Genomic DNA, 19,376 nt, shown 5'->3' with positions numbered 1-19,376 from the left:
TGGAAGAAAGGGTATCAGTGATTGAAGATGAAACGAATGAAATGAAGTGACAAGAGAAGTTTAGAGAAAAAAGAGTAAAAAGAAATGAACAAAGCCTCCAAGAAATATGGGACTATGTGAAAAGACCAAATCTACGTTTGATTGGTGTACCTGAAAGTGATGGGGAGAATGGAACCAAGTTGGAAAATACTCTTCAGGGTATTATCCAGGAGAACTTCCCCAACCTAGCAAGGCAGGCCACATTCAAATTCAGGAAATACAGAGAACACCACAAAGATATTCCTCGAGAAGAGCAGCCCCAAGACACATAATTGTCAGATTCACCAAGGTTGAAATGAAGGAAAAAATGATAAGGGCAGCCAGAGAGAAAGGTCGAGTTACCCACAAAGGGAAGCCCATCAGACTAACAGCGGATCTCTCAGCAGAAACTCTACAAGCCAGAAGAGAGTGGGGGGCCAAAATTCAACATTCTTAAAGAAAAGAATTTTCAATGCAGAATTTCATATCCAGCCAAACTAAGCTTCATAAGTGAAGGAGAAAAAAAATCCTTTACAGACAAGCAAATGCTGAGAAATTTTGTCACCACCAGGCCTGCCTTACAAGAGCTCCTGAAGGCAACACTAAACATGGAAAGGAAAAACCAGTATCAGCCACTGCAAAAATATGCCACATTGTAAAGACCATCGATGCTAGGAGGAAACTGCATCAACTAACAAGCAAAGCAACCAGCTAACATCATAATGACAGGATCAAATTCAGACATAACAATATTAACCTTAAATGTAAATGGGCTAAATGTGCCAATTAAAAGACACAGACTGGCAAATTAAATAAAGAGTCAAGACCCATCAGTGTGCTGTATTCAGGAGACCCATCTCACATGCAGAGACACACACAGGCTCAAAATAAAGGGATGGAGGAAGATCTACCAAGCAAATGGAGAACAAATAAAAAAGCTGGGGCTGCAATCCTAGTCTCTGATAAAACAGACTTTAAACTATCAAAGATCAAAAGAGACAAAGAAGGCCATTACATAATGGTAAAGGGATCAATTCAACAAGAAGAGCTAACTATCCTAAATATATATGCACCCAATACAAGAGCACCCAGATTCATAAAGCAAATCCTTAGAGACCTACAAAGAGACTTAGACTCCCACACAATAATAATGGAAGACTTTAATACTCCACTGCCAATATTAGACAGATCAATGAGACAGAAGGTTAACAAGGATATCCAGGACTTGAACTCAGCTCTGCACGAAGCAGACCTAATAGATTTCTACAGAACTCTCCACCCCAAATCAACAGAATATACCTTCTTCTCAGCACCACATCACATCTATTCCAAAACTGACCACATAGCTGGAAGTAAAGCACTCCTCAGCAAATGTAAAAGAACAGAAATCACAACCAACTGTCTGTCAGACCACAGTGCAATCAAATTAGAACTCAGGCTGAAGAAATTCACTCAGAACTGCACAACTACATGGAAACTGAACATCCTGCTCCTGAATGACTACTGGGTAAATAACGAAACAAAGGCAGGAATAAAGATGTTCTTTGAAACCAATGAGAACAAAGACACAACATATCAGAATCTCTGGAACACATTTAAAGCAGTGTGTAGGGGGAAATTTATAGCACTAAATGCCCACAAGAGAAAGCAGGAAAGATCTAAAATCGACACCCTAACATCACAATTAAAAGAACTATAGAAGCAAGAGCAAACACATTCAAAAGCTAGCAGAAGGCAAGAAATAACTAAGATCAGAGCAGAACTGAAGGAGATAGAGACACAAAAAAACCCTTCAAAAAATCAATGAATCCAGGAGCTTGTTTTTTGAAAAGATCAACAAAATACATAGACCGCTAGCAAGACTAATAAAGAAGAAAAGAGAGAAGAATCAAATAGATGCAATAAAAAATGATAAAGGGGATATCACCACCAATCCCACAGAAATACAAACTACCATCAGAGAATACTATAAACACCTCTATGTGAATAAACTAGAAAATCTAGAAGAAATGAGTAAATTCCTGGACACATACACCCTCCCAAGACTAAACCAGGAAGAAGTTGAATCCCTGAATAAAGCAATAACAGGCTCTGAAATTGAGGCAATAATTAATAGCCTACCAACCAAAAAAAGTCCAGGACCAGATGGATTCACAGCCAAATTCTACCAGAGGTACAAAGAGAAGCTGGTACCATTCCTTCTGAAACTATTCCTATCATTAGAAAAAGAGGGAATCCTCCCTAACTCATTTTATGGTTCGTGACACCAAAGCCTGGCAGAGACACAACAAAAAAAGAGAATTTTAGACCAATATCCCTGATGAACATCAATGCAAAAATCCTCAATAAAATACTGGCAAATCGAATCCAGCAGCACATCAAAAAGCTTATCTACCACTATCAAGTTGGCTTCATCCCTGGGATGCAAGGCTGGTTCAACATACGCAAATCAATAAACATCATCCATCACATAAACAGAACCAATGACAAAAACCACATGATTATCTCAATAGATGCAGAAAAGGCCTTCAACAAAATTCAACAGCCTTCATGCTAAAAACTCTCAATGAACTAGGTATTGATGGGGTGTGTCTCAAAATAATAAGAGCTATTTATGACAAATCTACAGCCAATATCATACTGAATGGGCAAAAACTGGAAGCATTCCCTTTGAAAACTGGCACAAGACAGGGGTGCTCTCTCTCACCTCTCCTATTCAACACAGTGTTGGAAGTTCTGGCCAGGGCAATCAGGTTGAGAAAGCAACAAAGGGTATTCAGTTAGGAAAAGAGGAAGTCAAATTGTCTCTGCAGATGACATGATTGCATATTTAGAAAACTCCATTGTCTCAGCCCAAAACCTCCTTAAGCTGATAAGCAATTTCAGCAAAGTCTCAAGATACAAAATCAATGTGCAAAAATCACAACCATTCCTATACACCAATAACAGACAAACAGAGAGCGAAATCATGAGGGAACTCCCATTCACAATTGCTTCAAAGGGAAAGTAGCATGGAGTACAGTCAGCCCTCTATATCCGCAGGTTCTGCATCCATAAGTTTAACCACCTGCCAATCAAAAAATCACGAAGTAATATATAAAATAGTACAAAATTTTAAAAATATAGTAAAACAACTATTTACATAACGTTTACATTGTATTTGATTTTATAAGTAATCCAGAGATGATTTAAAGTATATGGAAGGATGGTTCATGCCTGTAATCCTAGCACTTTGGGAGGTTGAGGTGAGTGGATCACCGGAGGTCAAGAGTTCAAGACAAGCCTGACCAACATGGTGAAACCTCATTTCTACTAAAAATACAAAAATTAGCCGGGCGTGGTGGCGGGTGCCTGTAATCACAGCTACTCAGGAAGCTGAGGCAGGAGAATCGCTTGAATCCAGGAGGCAGGGGTTGCAGTGAGCCGAGATGGTGCCACTGCGCTCCAGCCTGGGCAACAGGGCAAAAAAACCTCTGTCTCAAAGTAAAACTAATAATAAAATAAAGTAGAAAGAAGGATGTGTGTAGGTCACATGCAAGTTCTGTGTCGTTTTGTATCAGAGACTTGAGCATCCACAGATTTTGTATTGGGCGGGCGTCCTGGAACCAGTCCCCTGTGGATACTGAGGGGTGACTGTATATGGAATTCTCTGAGCTATCTTTGCAACTCTTTTGTAAATCTAAGACTATTCTAAAACTAAAGAGCTCATCTAAAAAGTCAGATAAATCTAAGTCAAAACAATCTTAAGTCATTCATATGAGACTAAGGAATAGAAAACCAGGGGAAAAAGGTCTAAGCCTCACAGCACCTGGAGCCTGTTACTTAAAACAGCAGTTAAGAGGACACAAATGCAATCAAAGGAGATAATGACTTCACTGAATTATAATTACCTCAGATTTGGGATTTAGAATTTTGAAATTATCAGTGACGGTACATGGAGTCACTAATTATAAAAGATAAACCAGACTGTGATTCCATTTAAATTTGGAATTTCAAATTTTGCTCTCCTTTCTTCTGCGTCATCCTGATTGGATACATTTCTGAACTGTAAATTGCGTTTGCAATGACAGCAAAGGCGTTTGAGTCAGAATGTCCTCCTCCTGCGTGATGACTATGTTCACGAAAGGGGGATGAAGCAATGCAGTCATCTCCTTGCATTCTAGCTGCCTGATGCCGCTTAACCAACCACCAGAAGCAACTTCTCCCAGATGAGGGGAGACCGCAGGGATTTAAAGTTTTATTAGAGTGTTAACTCCAAAAGTGCTGGTATGGATGCCAGTGATACCAGGGCAGCAGCAGCATTTTCCCACAGCTGTTTCTCAGTGGAGATGCTACTTGGACGCTCACTTGGCCATGGCAACGGGCTGTCGGCTTCCAATCAAGCTGCCATTTGAGTGGCAGCTCAGTGGGAAACCCAGATGAGCACAATGAGGCCCCGCTCTTCAAGGCCGACTCCATAATAAACGTAGCTCTTTTCCCAGGCTAAGGGTGCTGTGAAAATGCCCCTTATTTCCTGCATCCCACTGTGTCAGTTCCCATCGCTGTCTTTTTCAATGAGCCAGCATTCATACAGGAGAAGTGGTAATAGCACATAGTTTTGAGAGTGCATTTGATTTTGTCTTCCTAAGAAAGGACTCACGCGGAAGACAAAGGCTCCCTTCATCACATTCTAGTGAAGTACTTGAGAGGGAGGCCGGCAGAGAGAAGGTTACATATGTGGTGAGGGGGTTCGATTTTATTCCCACTGCACTGGGAAGGCATTGGAAGGTGCAACCATTCAAGGAAAGTGTGTGCTGGGGAATTTAAGAGATCTGCCTGGAACTGGAGGCAAATTTAGTGGCTCTGCCATGACCCTTGTACATTTCAATGACATGGTAGAAAATTGGGACTGAAAGAAACAATTCCCTGAAGTTTTGGTCTCTTGAAAGGGTTTCCCCTACAAGCAGCTGTTTTCAGGGGATCCCACAAGAAGATGGACTCAGGTTTTAATTTGACAAGGAGCTCCTGGAACCCTAGGCCATCAGGTAACAATTGTTAATTCATACACTAATGAATATTTCTTCACCACTAGCAATGTGCCAGGCACTGTGCTGGGTACCAGGATTCATAGAAAGCAAGACTTGGCCCTTGCCCTTAGTCACGTACAGCCAGCCCAGGGCTAGAGAGAGGCCGTAAAGGGGAACCCGCCTAGGAAAGACCAGCTCTGGTTTCACCAGGCTTTTGTAAGTTTGACCAACTCATGCCAAGTTTAAACATCTGAAAGAATGATTCCCAGACTGTCTCTGGGCTTGAGACCCAGCAGCTATTTATGTTTGATGCCTCCTTCAATCATCTGTAAAGCATGCATGTGATTTAAGAACAACTTTTCCCGTTGACATTAATGAATTTCCCAAGGTCAACAGCCATCCATTCAGATGCCTGAAAAGCCGGAACATTGACAAGGTTACATTTGGGGGTCTCACGTTCATCTTTCCATATCCTTCCCATTCTCCTTAGAATTCTAAAATCTTTCATTCTCTCTCCTCATTCCATCCTCTCAGGAAAGAATCTAAAACTTACCCATCTTGAGATTTAAGGAACTGATGAAGCTCAAAGCATGTTTTAGGGGGACAAAGTTGCTTTCTTTGCTTTTGGTGTAAGCTTCACTAAATTCCACTGTAGATGGTTACTATATGTTGAACAAAAGAATAAATGAATACACTTAAGCAAAGAAATTAAAATAAAAAATAAAAGAGATTGGGTACAGTGACTCATATCTGTAATCCCAGCACTTTCAGAGGCAGAGGCAGGAGGATCACTTGAGCCCAGGAGACCAGCCTGAGCAACACAGTGAGACCTCGTCTCTACAAGTAAATTAAAAAATTAGCCAGACGTGGTAGCATACATGTATAGTCCCAGCTACCCAGGAAGCTGAGGCAGCAGGATCAGTTGGGTCCAGGAGGTCAAGGCTGTAGTGAGCTATAACCGTGCCACTGCCCTCCAGCCCAGACAATAGAGCAAGACCTTGTCTCGCAAAAAAAACCAAAAAGCAAACAAATAAGATGTGTTGGCCACAGCAGAAGGGGAAGTAGAGTTAAGCAGTAGCATCTCCACTACGCCAAATGAATTCATTAAGCAATCAACAAACAAAAACAAAGACATGATATTATAATAGAAAACAATGTAGAGATGATGTGCCCCCAGAAACAAGCATCATCTGCCTCAAGAGAAGGTAGTTAGCAACCTGACCCCCACACACATGTACTGACCATACTGTCCACCCTTCACTTATTTTGCCAAGACTGGAAAAGGTGTATCATGGTCTGAGGCCAGTAGCAGCCCTCAGGCTATCTGGTGTCTAAAGCTACTGGGCCAGAAGCTGACCCCGCTGACAGAAGCCCTCTCTTTTTAACTGGGAGGGATGGAAAGTGTGATGTGAAGCAACAGAGTGTTGCATCCTATGTGTGTGTTGCTCTTTCCTGGGAAGCGGAGGCCTCTGATCTGTGAGGTCCACTACTGTAAAAGTAAGGACTATTAAAGTCGGTCTCCCTGATAACTTTGCTCAGAGAGAGGGCGCCACCTCACTCCACTTTCTTCTACCATTCCAATTCCACTGCCTCGTGTATGCATTTCCTTCCAGTAATCAATAAATTGTTGATTTCTTTTTTCTAAAAGGAAGACTTAAAGGTCTTAAATTATTCAACTTGTACCAATTGATATTGACTCCGTAGGTAATTCTTTCTTCAAGCCACGCTTTAAACAGCACAAAGACTCTGTATTGTATGTTTGTTATCCCTCTACACACACACACACACACCCACACACACACACACACCTTATATCTAAGTGACTCTTTTGCCTTTAAGATAAATTTTAAGTGGAGTTGCTTCCTCAGCCCTCCCAGCTTCTCTGTGGGTTGTATTGTGTGATAAACTTCCCAGAGGAAGGAGGAGACAAAACCACAATCTTTTCTTAATGAAGGAGGCTGCGATTACACTTCTGAATTATAACAGACTGTTTTAGACCAAGGAAAGAATGCGGCAGGTTGCTGGGACAGAAGCAAGCTAATAATTTGTAGGTATTTATCTTGCATTCAGGCCGGACACAGTGGCTCACACCTGTAATCCCAGCACTTTGGGAGGCCAAGGCGGGTGGATCACCTGAGGTCAGGAGTTCAAGACCAGCCTGGCCAACGTGGTGTAACCCCATCTCTACTAAATATTAGCCAAGTGTGGTGTGCCTATAATCTCAGCTACTCCAGAGGCTGAGGCAGGAGAATCTCTTGAACCCACGAGGCAGAGGTTGCAGTGTGACAAGATTGCACTGCTGCACTCCAGCCTGGGCAACAAGAGCGAAACTCCATCTCAGAAAAAAAAAAAAAAAATTCTTGCATTCAGCCACTTTACTGATTCTGTATTAAAGGAAATGCTTTCCCAGTAGATTATCTGGTGCTTTTTTAGGTAGACAATAATATTTCCTGTGATTTTTTTCTCCTTTTACATAATTAGACCTCTTATTTCTGTTTGATATCTAATTGCATTGCCCAGAAAATCCCGGAAATGGTAAGTACTAATAGTGATGGCAGACACTCTTGGGTTTTCTTTTCAATTTTATAGGAAATGTTTCTGAGTTTCACATTTATTACTTTAGCTATTGTTTCATAAAGTCACATATTTTATCCCAAAAGTGCATCCTCATAATTCCTCATCATCACACACTTTTCTACTTATACTTTCAAAAATGTGTAAATGTAGAATAACACTCTAGATTTCTCTGCAGTACAGGAAGTCAGAAAACAGCAAATCAAGGCAAGCGAAATTTCCTAATCTTTTAGCATCTCTGTGAAATTAATAAACTATCCTACATGTTGTTCTGGATTTGAAAAGGTTTTCAAGTAAATTACTTCTTTTCTTCGTCCCTTTAAGCCTCAATCCCATTTTCAAGCGTGAAATGTCTTTCAAATACAAAAGGGCAAAAAGGGATAGTATAAAATGATATATTCAAGGAACAGTTTTTATTTTATTTTAATGTATTTGAGATAGGATCTCACTCTGTTACTCAGGCTGGAGTGCAGTGGCACGATCATAGCTCACCGTAGCCTCGAGTCCTAGATCCTCCTGCTGCTGCCTCCCGAGTAGCTAAGACCACAGGTGTGAGCCACCATGGCTGGCTTGCTTTTTTTCTTTGTAGAGATGGGGGTCTCACTATGTTGCCTGGGCTGGTCTCAAATTCCTGCTTTAAGCGATCCTCCCATCTTGGCCTCCCAAAGTGCTGGGATTACAGGTGTGAGCCACCACACCTGGCCACAAGGAACAAGTTTTAAAGAATGAGATTGCTTTATCACTTCACAGCAGACAGTTTGAAATGACAGTTGCTAGGACTTCTGGTGGTATTAGCAGAATAGTAAATATAACGTATATGTCATTTTTATTCCAGACAGGAAGCATAGAGGTAGTTACTAGTGAATGACACAGTAAATTATACCAGATGCCAAATAAATTTTAACAGCCTTGTAAGCTGCACATCTCATATTCACATATTCATCAATATGTTAATCTTTAGCTATGTAACTCAAGGTCTGAATACAATACCACATAAAAAGAAAATTACAAAGGTATCTACAAAACAACATTTGGCTCTTGAGACAAAACTTCAGTTTGATCGATAAATTATTCTCTATCTACCCAAGAGAAATAAACCATATATCCACACAAGTACTTGTATGTGAATGTTCACAGCAGCATTATTCATAACCCAAAACTAGAAATGATCCAAATGCACTTGACCTGGTGAATGGCTAAAACGTGGTTCATTCAGACAATGGAATATTATTCAGCAATAGAAAGAAATGAACTACTGATAGATGTACAACAAGCAGGAATCTCAAAAATATGTGGAATAAGCCAGATGCAAAAGGACACACATCGCATTACCCTCCTTATATGAAATGTCTAGAAAATAAAATTTATATATAGAGAAAACAGATCGGTGATTACCTGGAGCTGGGGCTGGTAGGAGGGAATGACTGCAAAAGGGCATGAGAGATCTTTTTGGGGTGATGGAAAGGCTCTGGGGGTAGATTTTGGTGATGGTTGCACAACTTGTGGATTTGCTAAAAAGCATTAAACTGTACACTTAAAATAAGTGAATTTTATAATATGTAAACTATAACTCAGCCAAGTATGGTGGCTCATGCCTGTAATCTCAACACTTTGGGAAGCCAAGGTGGGAGGATCAGATCATTGAGCCCAAGAATTTGAAACCAGCCTGGGCAAGATAGCAAGACCCCATCTCTACAGGAAACTTTAAAAAATTGATTAGCTGGGCATGGTGGCACATGCCTGTGGCAATTTGCTAGTATTTTATAGAAGACTTCACGTCTATGTTAAAAGGTGAGTCTGGTCTACAGTTTTCTGTTTTGGAATTTTGTGGAAATAAACCTTTATTGAAATTTTTAAGTTTATTTTTTATGGGTCTATTCAAGTTCCTATTTTGTCCAGTTAATAAAGATTTTTCTATTTATATGCATTTACTGTGAGATATAATTTTTTTAAACTGCATACTTATTGATTCCTTCCTTCATTTGACAAATATTGCTTACATTTGACTTTATAGATTTAATTCATAGTAAGGTGTCTGCCACTTCACATTTTAAGGATTTAATCATTGTGACTGGCGCTGATTTTGCTGCTGGTAACACAGTTGTGAACACGACTGGAAAAGTCCTGGAAACCACAGACGGAATCAACAAATGGATTACAGACAGTGGAGGTAGGCGGATGTGGCTGCCTGGGATGAGCTGGTCAGAGACAGGGTGGCCAGGAAGACGAGGAGCTGCGATTTTAAGGGAGGGAGGCTTGCCAAGGCCAGGGGCCAGCACGTCTTGGCTGGGAGAATAGCAAGTACAAGGCTCTGAAGCCAGAACAAGCTTGATAGGTTAAAGAACAGAAACAAGGGTAGAAAGAAAAGGTAGGCCAGCAATGATAAAGGAGGCCAGAGAGGTAGGCACAGGTGAAATCAGAGGCCTCCAGGTCATCATGAGCAGGTTGCATGTACTCTAAGGGCAACAGCCATATACTGGAGGATTTTATGTAGATGGTGACATGATCCCAGTGTATGCTATATGATCAGTTGGGCTGTTACATGGAGTTGGGGCAGTGTCTTAGTCTATTTTTTTTTTTTTCCACTGCTAAAAAATACCTTAGGCTGGGTCATTGGTAAACAACAGAAATTTATTGTTTACAGTTCTGGAGGCTGAGAAATAAAAATCAAAGCACAAGGAGATTCAGGGTCTGGTGGGGTTCATTCCTCCTAGATGGTGCTTTCTGGTCCTCACATGTGAAGGGGCAAGGGAGCTCCTCTGAGCCCCATGGTGTTATGAGATGTATATGCGTATGGTATATGTGTAGGCGTTCCTCCATGGTTCCTTGCTCCTAACTCCTTTGTGTATTAGTCTGCTCTCCTGCTGCTAATAAAGACATACCTGAGAGTACATAATTTATAAAGGAAAGAGGTTGAATGGACTCACAATTCCACATGGCTGGGGAGGCCTCATAGTCATGGAGGAAAGCAAATGAGGAGCAAAGTCACATCTTACATGGTGGCAGGCAAGAGAATGTGTGCAGGAGAACTCCCATTTATAAAAGCATCAGATCTGTAAGACCTCTTCACTATCAGCAGGGGAAAGACACCGGCTCTGTGATTGAATTATCTCCACCTGACCCCACCCTTGACACACGGGGATTATTACAATTCAAGGTGAGATTTGGGTGGGGACACAGCCAAACCATTATCACCTTGTTACAGTCTTTTGTTATAATGCTGGGTGTGTTGGGCCTCAGGACAGCCTCTGACCTCCCGCCCTCCTGTCACCTGCCCCAAGGCGGAACACCTGTCTTTTCCTGCCTTTCTGATTGCGGGTTTTAAGACCTTTCCCTGAGTGGGTCCCATCTCATGTCCTCGGGGAAAGGAACGCTTTCATAAAAACCCAGTAGGAGGACTGGGCTCAGAGTGCTTCCAGATGACTGAAAACGTGGAGGTTCATGGAAGCTCGGAACCCCTTCCCCCATACCTCACCCTATGCATCTCTTCTTCTGTATCCCGTGTACTATCCTTTATTATAAGCCAGCAAGTGAGTGTTTCCCAGAGTTGTGTGAGCTGCTGCAGCAAATTAATCCAACCCAAACAGGGGTCGTAGGAACCCTAACTTGAAGACGGCTGGTCAGAAGTTCCGGAGGTCCAGATTTGCAGCTGGTGTCAGGGCATACGAGGGGAATCTTGAGGACTGTGGGATCCAGTCACCAGTGCTAGGGAGCCCCCAATCTGTGGGATCTGACAGTTTCTGGGTAGTGTTGGAACTGAATTGGAGGACACCCAACTGGTGTCTGCTGCTTCGTGTGTGGGGAGAAAAACCCACACATTTGGTCACAGAAGTCTTCTGTGTTGACTGTTGTGGTGATGGGAGAGTAGAGGAAAAATGAGGTTGGAGAGACTTTTTCCCTCAACAAGCCTCTTTTATAAGGGCCCTAATCCCATGCATTTGGGTGGAGCCCTCATGACTTAATTACTTCCCAAAGGCCTCGCTACCATAGCAAGTATTTGTTTCTAAGATATGAATTTAGGGGAACAGCATCGTTCAGGCTGGGAAGAAGAGCAGCAGCTGGGAGACTAGTCGGGGGTTCTGTGGATGCCCAGGAGAGAGCTGAAGGTGTTGCCACATTATTTTTCTCTTTTGTTTCATTTGTCTTTTTCACCCTTAAGTAGGTGTGCGGAAAGTCTGCCCACTTGATCAATTTTTGTCTAAGAAACCGCTCTCAGGCTTCTCGACTTTTTTGATGTTCTCTTTTTAAAAATTCATTAACAGTGTTCTTTATCTTTGCTTTTTTTCTTCTTTCTTTTTGTTGTTTTTACTCATTTTCCCTTCTTCTTTTTTTCTTTTTTTTTTTTTTTTTTTTTTTGAGACGGAGTCTCGCTCTGTCGCCCAGGCTGGAGTGCAGTGGCCGGATCTCAGCTCACTGCAAGCTCCGCCTCCCGGGTTCACGCCATTCTCCTGCCTCAGCCTCCCGAGTAGCTGGGACTACAGGCGCCCACCACCTCGCCCGGCTAGTATTTTTGTATTTTTTAGTAGAGACGGGGTTTCACCGTGTTAGCCAGGATGGTCTCGATCTCCTGACCTCGTGATCCACCCGTCTCGGCCTCCCAAAGTGCTGGGATTACAGGCTTGAGCCACCGCGCCCGGCCTCATTTTCCCTTATTAAGCTTAGCTCATTTGTTTGTTGCTTTCTTTAAAAACAAAAACAGGCCGGGCGTGGAGCCCGTAATCCCAGCAGTTTGGGAGGCCGAGGCGGGCCAGGAGCTCGAGACAAGCCTGGCCAACATGGTGAAACCCTGTCTCCACACACAGGGTTTCTCCACACACAAAAAATTATCCGGGCATCGTGGCACATGTCTGTAATCCTAGCTACTCAGCAGGCTGAGGCAGGAGAATTGCTTGAACCCAGGAATTGGAGGTTGCAGTGAGCTGAGATCGTGCCACTGCACTCCAGCCTGGGCGATAGAGACTCCATCTAAAAAACGAAAACACACACACTCACACACACGCACACACACTCACACACACGCACACACACACACATTTGTTGATTTCAATATATCCTATAAATCTGATAGGTAGCAAAATCTTAGTTTCCCCAGACATTGTCAGTTTGGGCACTAATGGCCTTGCATCGGTGACCCAAACTTCACTGGGTCACGGCCCCACGTGGACAGTTACCATCTTTTTTAACCCTCTTAAGTTTGAGGAACTCCCCACCACATAAAGCAGAACCTGCCTACCATATTTTAAATGAATAGCCCCGATGCTTTCCCAGCTCCTTTTGTGCTCAGAATGAGTCCTAGACCCTAAATTAGAATCCAAGGACAGGAAGAGCTGGCGGCTGTGCAGAGCCCTCCTGGGATGCAGGTAGCTAGGGCCACAGCCACATACTATGATGGAGGAGGTTGTGGCATCTGGAAGCCAACAGCATAAAATGTTCCATGAAAGAGGGATGACCAAACACATCAAATGTTTTAAATGAACCAGAGAAAGGGAGCAATGAAAACGGACCATTGGCTGTGGAGACCATGGTGAGTGGAATCAGGGACCGCTGTTTCTGATGGTGTCTGTGTTGTCTGTAAACAGGGAAGGAAGTGGTGCGGCGGGATGTTGGAGGCTGGAGGAGAGAACGTGTGTGGGCATCCACAGAAGGGGACAGTACTGAGTAAGGTTGGCACTTTTTTGAGATTTCTTGAACATATGCAAATTTCCAAACATTCAAACATTTCTGTAGCAGCGAGTCCCCATAACGTGTGTATTTGTTTCAGAGGACGCAAGAGTAAAAGCCAGATCAACTGCACTCTAGGGCCAATGTTAGGGGTAGAACCTCCAGGCAGCTGGAAAGATGAACCAGGTCCACAGAGTCTGTGGAGGGAGTTACAGGATTGCTCCTGGAAACCCTGCGTGGGTGACAAGGGCTGCGTGGCTGGTGGCCCGGCGGGAAGCTTGAGCGCCTCACAGTCGTAAGCCCTCCTCTATGTCTTTCTTCCATGAGGAAAATTGGACTGAAAATGTGTGGATTCCACTGATGTAGATCTCCAATGAATGTTTTTTTCCCACTTTCATAGATCCCTGTAATTGCAAAAATCTAGTGGAGGTTATTTCTTGCACTCACTTCTGTTTTGACTGAATCATATGAGGACATTCCCCAGATGAGGACACGTGTCAAATGTGCTCCATCGGAGGCCTCTACTTTCCGCTGTGGTTTAAACGCTTATCTTTGAATGAGCTCCTAGTCTATGAGGGAATTGGAAGAAGTATATAAATATTTGAAATGGCTAAAAGCAGATTTCCCCTGTCAAAACAACTGCAGTTTACCTCGAAAAGTGAATCCCACAGAACCTAAGAGGCTTCCCTTTCAGGCTTAGACCCCAGACAACACTTCCCACCTAATCTTTGGGCTTTCTAATTAGTGACTTTCACTTTTTTCTTTTGAGATGGAGTCTCGCTGTGTCGCCCAGGCTGGAGTGCAGTGACACCATCGCGGCTCACTGCAACCTTTGCCTCCCATTCTCAAGCAATCCTTGTGCTTTAGCCTCCTGAGTAGCTGGGATTACAGGCACACACCACCACACCCCAGTACTTTTTGTATTTTTTGTAGAAACGGGGTTTCACTGTGTTGTCCAGGCTGGTCTCAAACTCCTGAGCTCAAGCAATCTGCCTGCCTTGGCCCAAAGTGCTGGGATTACAGGCATGAGTTATGACTTTCAATTCTAAAAGAGTAAGAGATTCTCCACACGTATTCCCTACGATGTTAAGTCTCTGTGGCAGACAAGGAGTTGCAAATGGAACTTACAAAGATGCAATCAAAATTATAAATTGTAAATTTAATTATAAATATATAATCTTATAAAATTATAATAATAAATTATGCATTATAAATTGAATCTATGTATTGAATGCTACAAAAATTATAAATTGATTGCCAAGTACTACAATCCTATATTAAAGAGTTTTTACCCTATTACTATTTACAAAAGGATATTTGACTACCTGACTTTCACTTATTTTCATGCCAGTGTTAAACGTAAGATGTATACCCGTGAGGATATAGACACAAGCAGTCCATATTCCAAGAGTGAAATACCGACTTCATTGTAGCTGTGACGCTACACCAACGAGCCGCACTTCATTGGCTTCACTTAAGCTCCGGAATAGGACTCTAAGAGAATCCTCTAAACAGCTCATTCCTATTTTCCAAGCACACTAGTAAAACCACTGTGGAGAACAACTGAACATTCTACAGGTCAGCCTTTGAGACCATAGATAAATAGGAGATGATAAAAAGAGGTAAATAAATAAGAATAAAGTCCAAGGTTCTGTGGGTGCTTCTTGTCTTTCACTACCTGTTGCATTTCACACCGTGGATCACGCCGCTTTCCAAACCTTTCCCCTCTTGACTTTCCGTATCCCTTCATTCATTCAACAGATCTTCACTGAGCATCCAATATGCCCTCGGGCCTTGAGTTACATCCCACACATGAAGGTCCCTGTCCTCGTGAAGGGTACGCTTGACGTTTGCTGTTTAAAAGCCTCTTTCTACAGCAGTGCTGAAATTGACGGGAACGGTGGGCAGGAAAGGGCACACTGAAGTCCTCGCCTGCCTGGCAGCACGTGCCCTACAGCCTTCCATCTGAGGTCTGACCCTCACCTGTTCCATCTTTGCCTCCTTAGTGAGGCTCCCCATTGCCACCCCAGGCAGCCACAGCCTTCCCCCCCTCCTAAGCCCTATTGCCCTTACTGTTTTTCACAGCATGCATAGGTTTGCACTGTACAATAGAAATCGCTTCGACTGATGAGAGTTTAGTGACTGTCTCTCCCTTGAAGTTTCCAGGGAGACTCCTCAGTCTCCCTTGTCCTACCCCCACTTCATCTGTTTCCTTGGGTGTCATGCTCGGTTCTTTGCAGTAATGACTTAGTACCTGCTGTCGGTCAGACGCTGAGGATACAACGATGAAATAAGCCTTGGTCCCCATCCTCAGGGAGCTTATAATGTGTCACAGGAGGCAGGCATGTTAGCATTTTCACGGCTCAGTCCTCTGCTATGAGCTATGTTCAAGAAGTACTTGGATTTATTTGAATTCCTAGGAGATCACAAGCAGACCACTCAGCCCTGACTTCAGCCTACAGAAGACCTCTTGTTGACCATGAATTCAAGGATTCATTGGCCTAAGATGATATTGAAGGATGAGTAGAGGTTAGCTAAAAAGAGGGCAAGGGGGATAGTAGAACATGGGTTACACTGGCAGGGCCAGTCAACCCTCCCCACTCCCAGGTAGGGATCCTCGTGACCCAAGCACATATGGTCCTTGGTGGCTGCACCTCTTGATGATTTCCCAGCGGCCCTGGAACAAAACCTGAGCCCTTCATCTGCACACCTGCCCCTCCTTCCCGTGTGTCCTGCTCTCCGGGGTGATGGAGGCATTTCTGTCTTTACCATGAACGCTTTTCTCAGGAAGACAAAATTAAATACTAAAGCTATGATAATATGATTTGTAATGGGCAAATGCTCTGATGTTTAAAAGGGAAGAAGATGGTGATAGACAACTAAACAGTGAGGCAGGGGAAAGAGGGGCACTGCCATGGTGCTCTCATTGCACCTGACCCTTTCCCCAAAGGTCTGGGAAAAGATCTACATGCAAATGACCTGAGATAGTATTTGTATTTTCATGAGTCACAAAACTGCCAGAAACAGACCTGTTTTCTGAGCTACAGACTCCTGAACCCAGCTTCCTACTAACCATCTCCCCCTGCCTTTCCGCAGTGCCTTCAGTCCTTCCCGTGAAAAGCAGAACCCACAGTCTCCCGCACATACACCCGACCCCTGCAGCTTTACTTCTCAACTTGGTTAATGACGCTGCGGTCCCAGCTGGCAATCCAAGAGATGTCAGAAATGCCTATTTCTGCTGTACCCTCACATTAAACTGGTCCTCAAGACCTTTCGATTCTCCCCACTACAACCCTCTCTACTCCTTCCCCTACTTGACATCCCAGCATGCAATGTTTGCTGTTTTATCATTGCCTGAGCAATTGCAAAAGCTTCCTCATCGGAACCTGCTGTCTCATGCTGGATCCCCACTCTCCTCCTTTCCCTAAAGCAGAGCTTTGCTAGAACCTGTGAGCAGGTAGCCCACCTGGGAACTACTCAAAGCGGCAGGAATGAAGGAGCCCACTGAATAATGGGAGGAGCAAAACCAACATAAACATGAATTACCGAGATCACCTCTGTAGGCAACTGGGGCTCCATGCCACCACTTGAGCACATGCAGATTGCCTCTCTGAATGGACCAGGAGGAGCGTTTGGCCACTGGCTCCATCCCTCCCTGTGTGAGGGAGTCCCCTGAAAGGGTTAAATCTCCTGCACTTTGGAGCTGGATGGTTCTGAGCTGGGCACCCCCTACCTGGAGTCAGCGGCTCTGGAGAATACCTGGAGCAGGTGCAGAAGGTGTGAGGTGTACTCTTGGGAAAAAAGCTTTAGTGCCAGGTGTATCCAAGCCACAGGAAAGTGCTCACTGCCCGAAGTGAGGTGAGGGGGTGTGGGGCAAGGCCTCAGAGGCATCTGACACCCGATAACCCAAATCTGCCCTCCTTCCAAAAGGTCTTTCTAAAGTGTGTCCGATTATGTAACCTCCTGCTTCAAATCCTCCAGCTCCTGGAGGCTTACAGCGCAGCACCTGCTCCCAGTAGAACACAGTCTGCACCGTCCGGCCACCGCCACCTTCTGACCTCATCTCCCATCTACCTATCCCCACCAACACATCAGAGCGCCTGCAGCACCCTGGACTAGTCATGATTTTGTCATTCCTTTGTTATTCATTTATTTTTTATTTTGAGACGGAGTCTCGCCCTTGTTGCCCAGGCTGGAGTGCAGTGGCATGATCTCGGCTAACTGCAACCTCTGCCTCCTGGGTTTAAGCGATTCCCCTGCCTCAGCCTCCCAAGTAGCTGGGACTACAGGTGCCCACCGCACACCTAGCTAATTTTTATATTTTTAGTAGAGATGGGGGTTTCACCATATTGGCCAGGCTGGGCTCGATCTCCTGACCTCCGGTGATCCACCCACCTTGGCCTCCCAAAGTGCTGGGATTACAGGCATGAGCCATGACCTGGTCTCATTCCTCCGTTTTTGTTAATCTCTTTATCTTGAATGTTCCTTCTCTTCCACCTGGTGAATTCCTACTTATCACCTAAAACTCATCCCAACCATCATTTCTCCTGTGGAGCCCTCCTGACTCCTACCACATGCCCCCGTCTGGCCTACAGAGGGGGAGAGCAAAAGCACCCCTCTCTTGTTCCGAACCCAGTCATCACAGGCCATGTCATGGGTGGAACGGTGTCGCCGGTATTACTTGCCGCCTCTCCCACCCTGCGTTACGAGACCCTCAGGGCAGAAACTCTTCTGTCCTATTTTTGCATTTTCAGTGCCTTAAACAATGTTTGGCCCATGAGCCACTCACAAAATGTTTCCTGAAGAGCAACATGAATTAGTCACGTATAATGAACTGGCCACTTTGCTAAGTATTTAATCCGCGTGCCACGTAACCGCGTGGAGGAACCAAAAATTTCTCCTAATAAAGTACACCTGAAACCCTTATCAACAGTGGTCAGGCAAAGGGGTTAAACGAACAGAGTCAGATGTAAACAGCTGAGGGTTCCGTTCCTCTACCACTTACTCATCTTCACCATACAGAGAAGCTTCCTCCCTTTTATATCCTTTAAAATACAGTCCTGGAAGAGCAACCGCTGTACATTATTAGTTCACGTCAAAATCCCCAGGGACTTGAAAATGGACACTAAATCAGAGGATCTGGAGTGAAATGCCTCCAGAAAGGGTAAGTGGAGAAAGGAATGGCCCTTGCGGAGTGAGAAACTGGGTTAAAGCAGTGGAAACAGTCAGGGAAAACAGCCACAAACACTGCATCTCCCGAAGATGAAAGTGCTTCCCTAGCAGCTGCAGAGGAAGGAGGAGCATGAAACATTTATTACTACTGCACATTTTCAGACAGCATTTGGCAAACAGCCACCTGGCCTGGCTCCTGGAGGTGTGGCCCTAGTCCCCCACCCAGCCCCGCTGCCAGGAGGTGCTGCAGAGCACAGAGGTCCGCTAAGTGGGGTCTCTCCAATGGCAGAAGGCTCTTAGCCGCATTGGATGCATCCCATTATGATCCTGCATTCTATCTAGTATTAATATTCAAACTGAAATCCTAACTCGCTTCTAACTCTGTAATGCACTCAAATATTTAGAATAAATATTTGCCTCAAATTAGAGGGAAGGAAAGAGAAAGCCTATTAAAAGAAAAAAAGCGCCAGGCGCAGTGGCTCACGCCTATAATCCCAGCACTTTGGGAGGCAGAGACGGGCGGATCCCCTGAGGTCGGGAGTTCGAGACCAGCCTGGCCAACATGGTAAACCCCATCGCTACTAAAAATACAAAATTAGCCAGGCATGGTGACATATGCCTGTAATCCCAGCTACTTGGGAGGCTGAGGCAGGAGAATCCCTTGAACCAGGGAGGTGGAGGTTGCAGTTAGCCGAGATCGCACTATTGCACTCCAGCCTTGGCAACCAGACTGAAACACTGTCTCAAAATTAAAGAAAGAAAGAAAAAAAAAAGAGCAATTCTAGCAAATGGAAAAGTCACAAGCTATCTGAAATTTAAAAGTACAATTCTTGATATGTAGCAATATTTTAACATGGTTCCTTTACATTTCCTCTCAACTCAATCTGAAATTTGAAAAAAATAACCCTCAAAAGTTCGGACCACCCGTCTATTCAATCAATAAGG

General features: G+C 44.0%; 1 protein-coding gene across 2 annotated transcripts in view; it reads right to left on the bottom strand.

Moving 5' to 3' along the window:
• The window catches only part of LOC105490231 (myotubularin related protein 6), a 112,676-nt gene that overhangs the window by 22,679 nt on the left and 70,621 nt on the right, over positions 1–19,376 (bottom strand). The window lies entirely within an intron of this gene.

This window comes from Macaca nemestrina, chromosome 16 (assembly GCF_043159975.1).
Source record: "Macaca nemestrina isolate mMacNem1 chromosome 16, mMacNem.hap1, whole genome shotgun sequence".
Lineage (NCBI taxonomy): Eukaryota > Metazoa > Chordata > Mammalia > Primates > Cercopithecidae > Macaca > Macaca nemestrina.
Note: the sequence above shows the minus strand (reverse complement) of the source record. Positions and strands in the feature narration are given on the sequence as shown.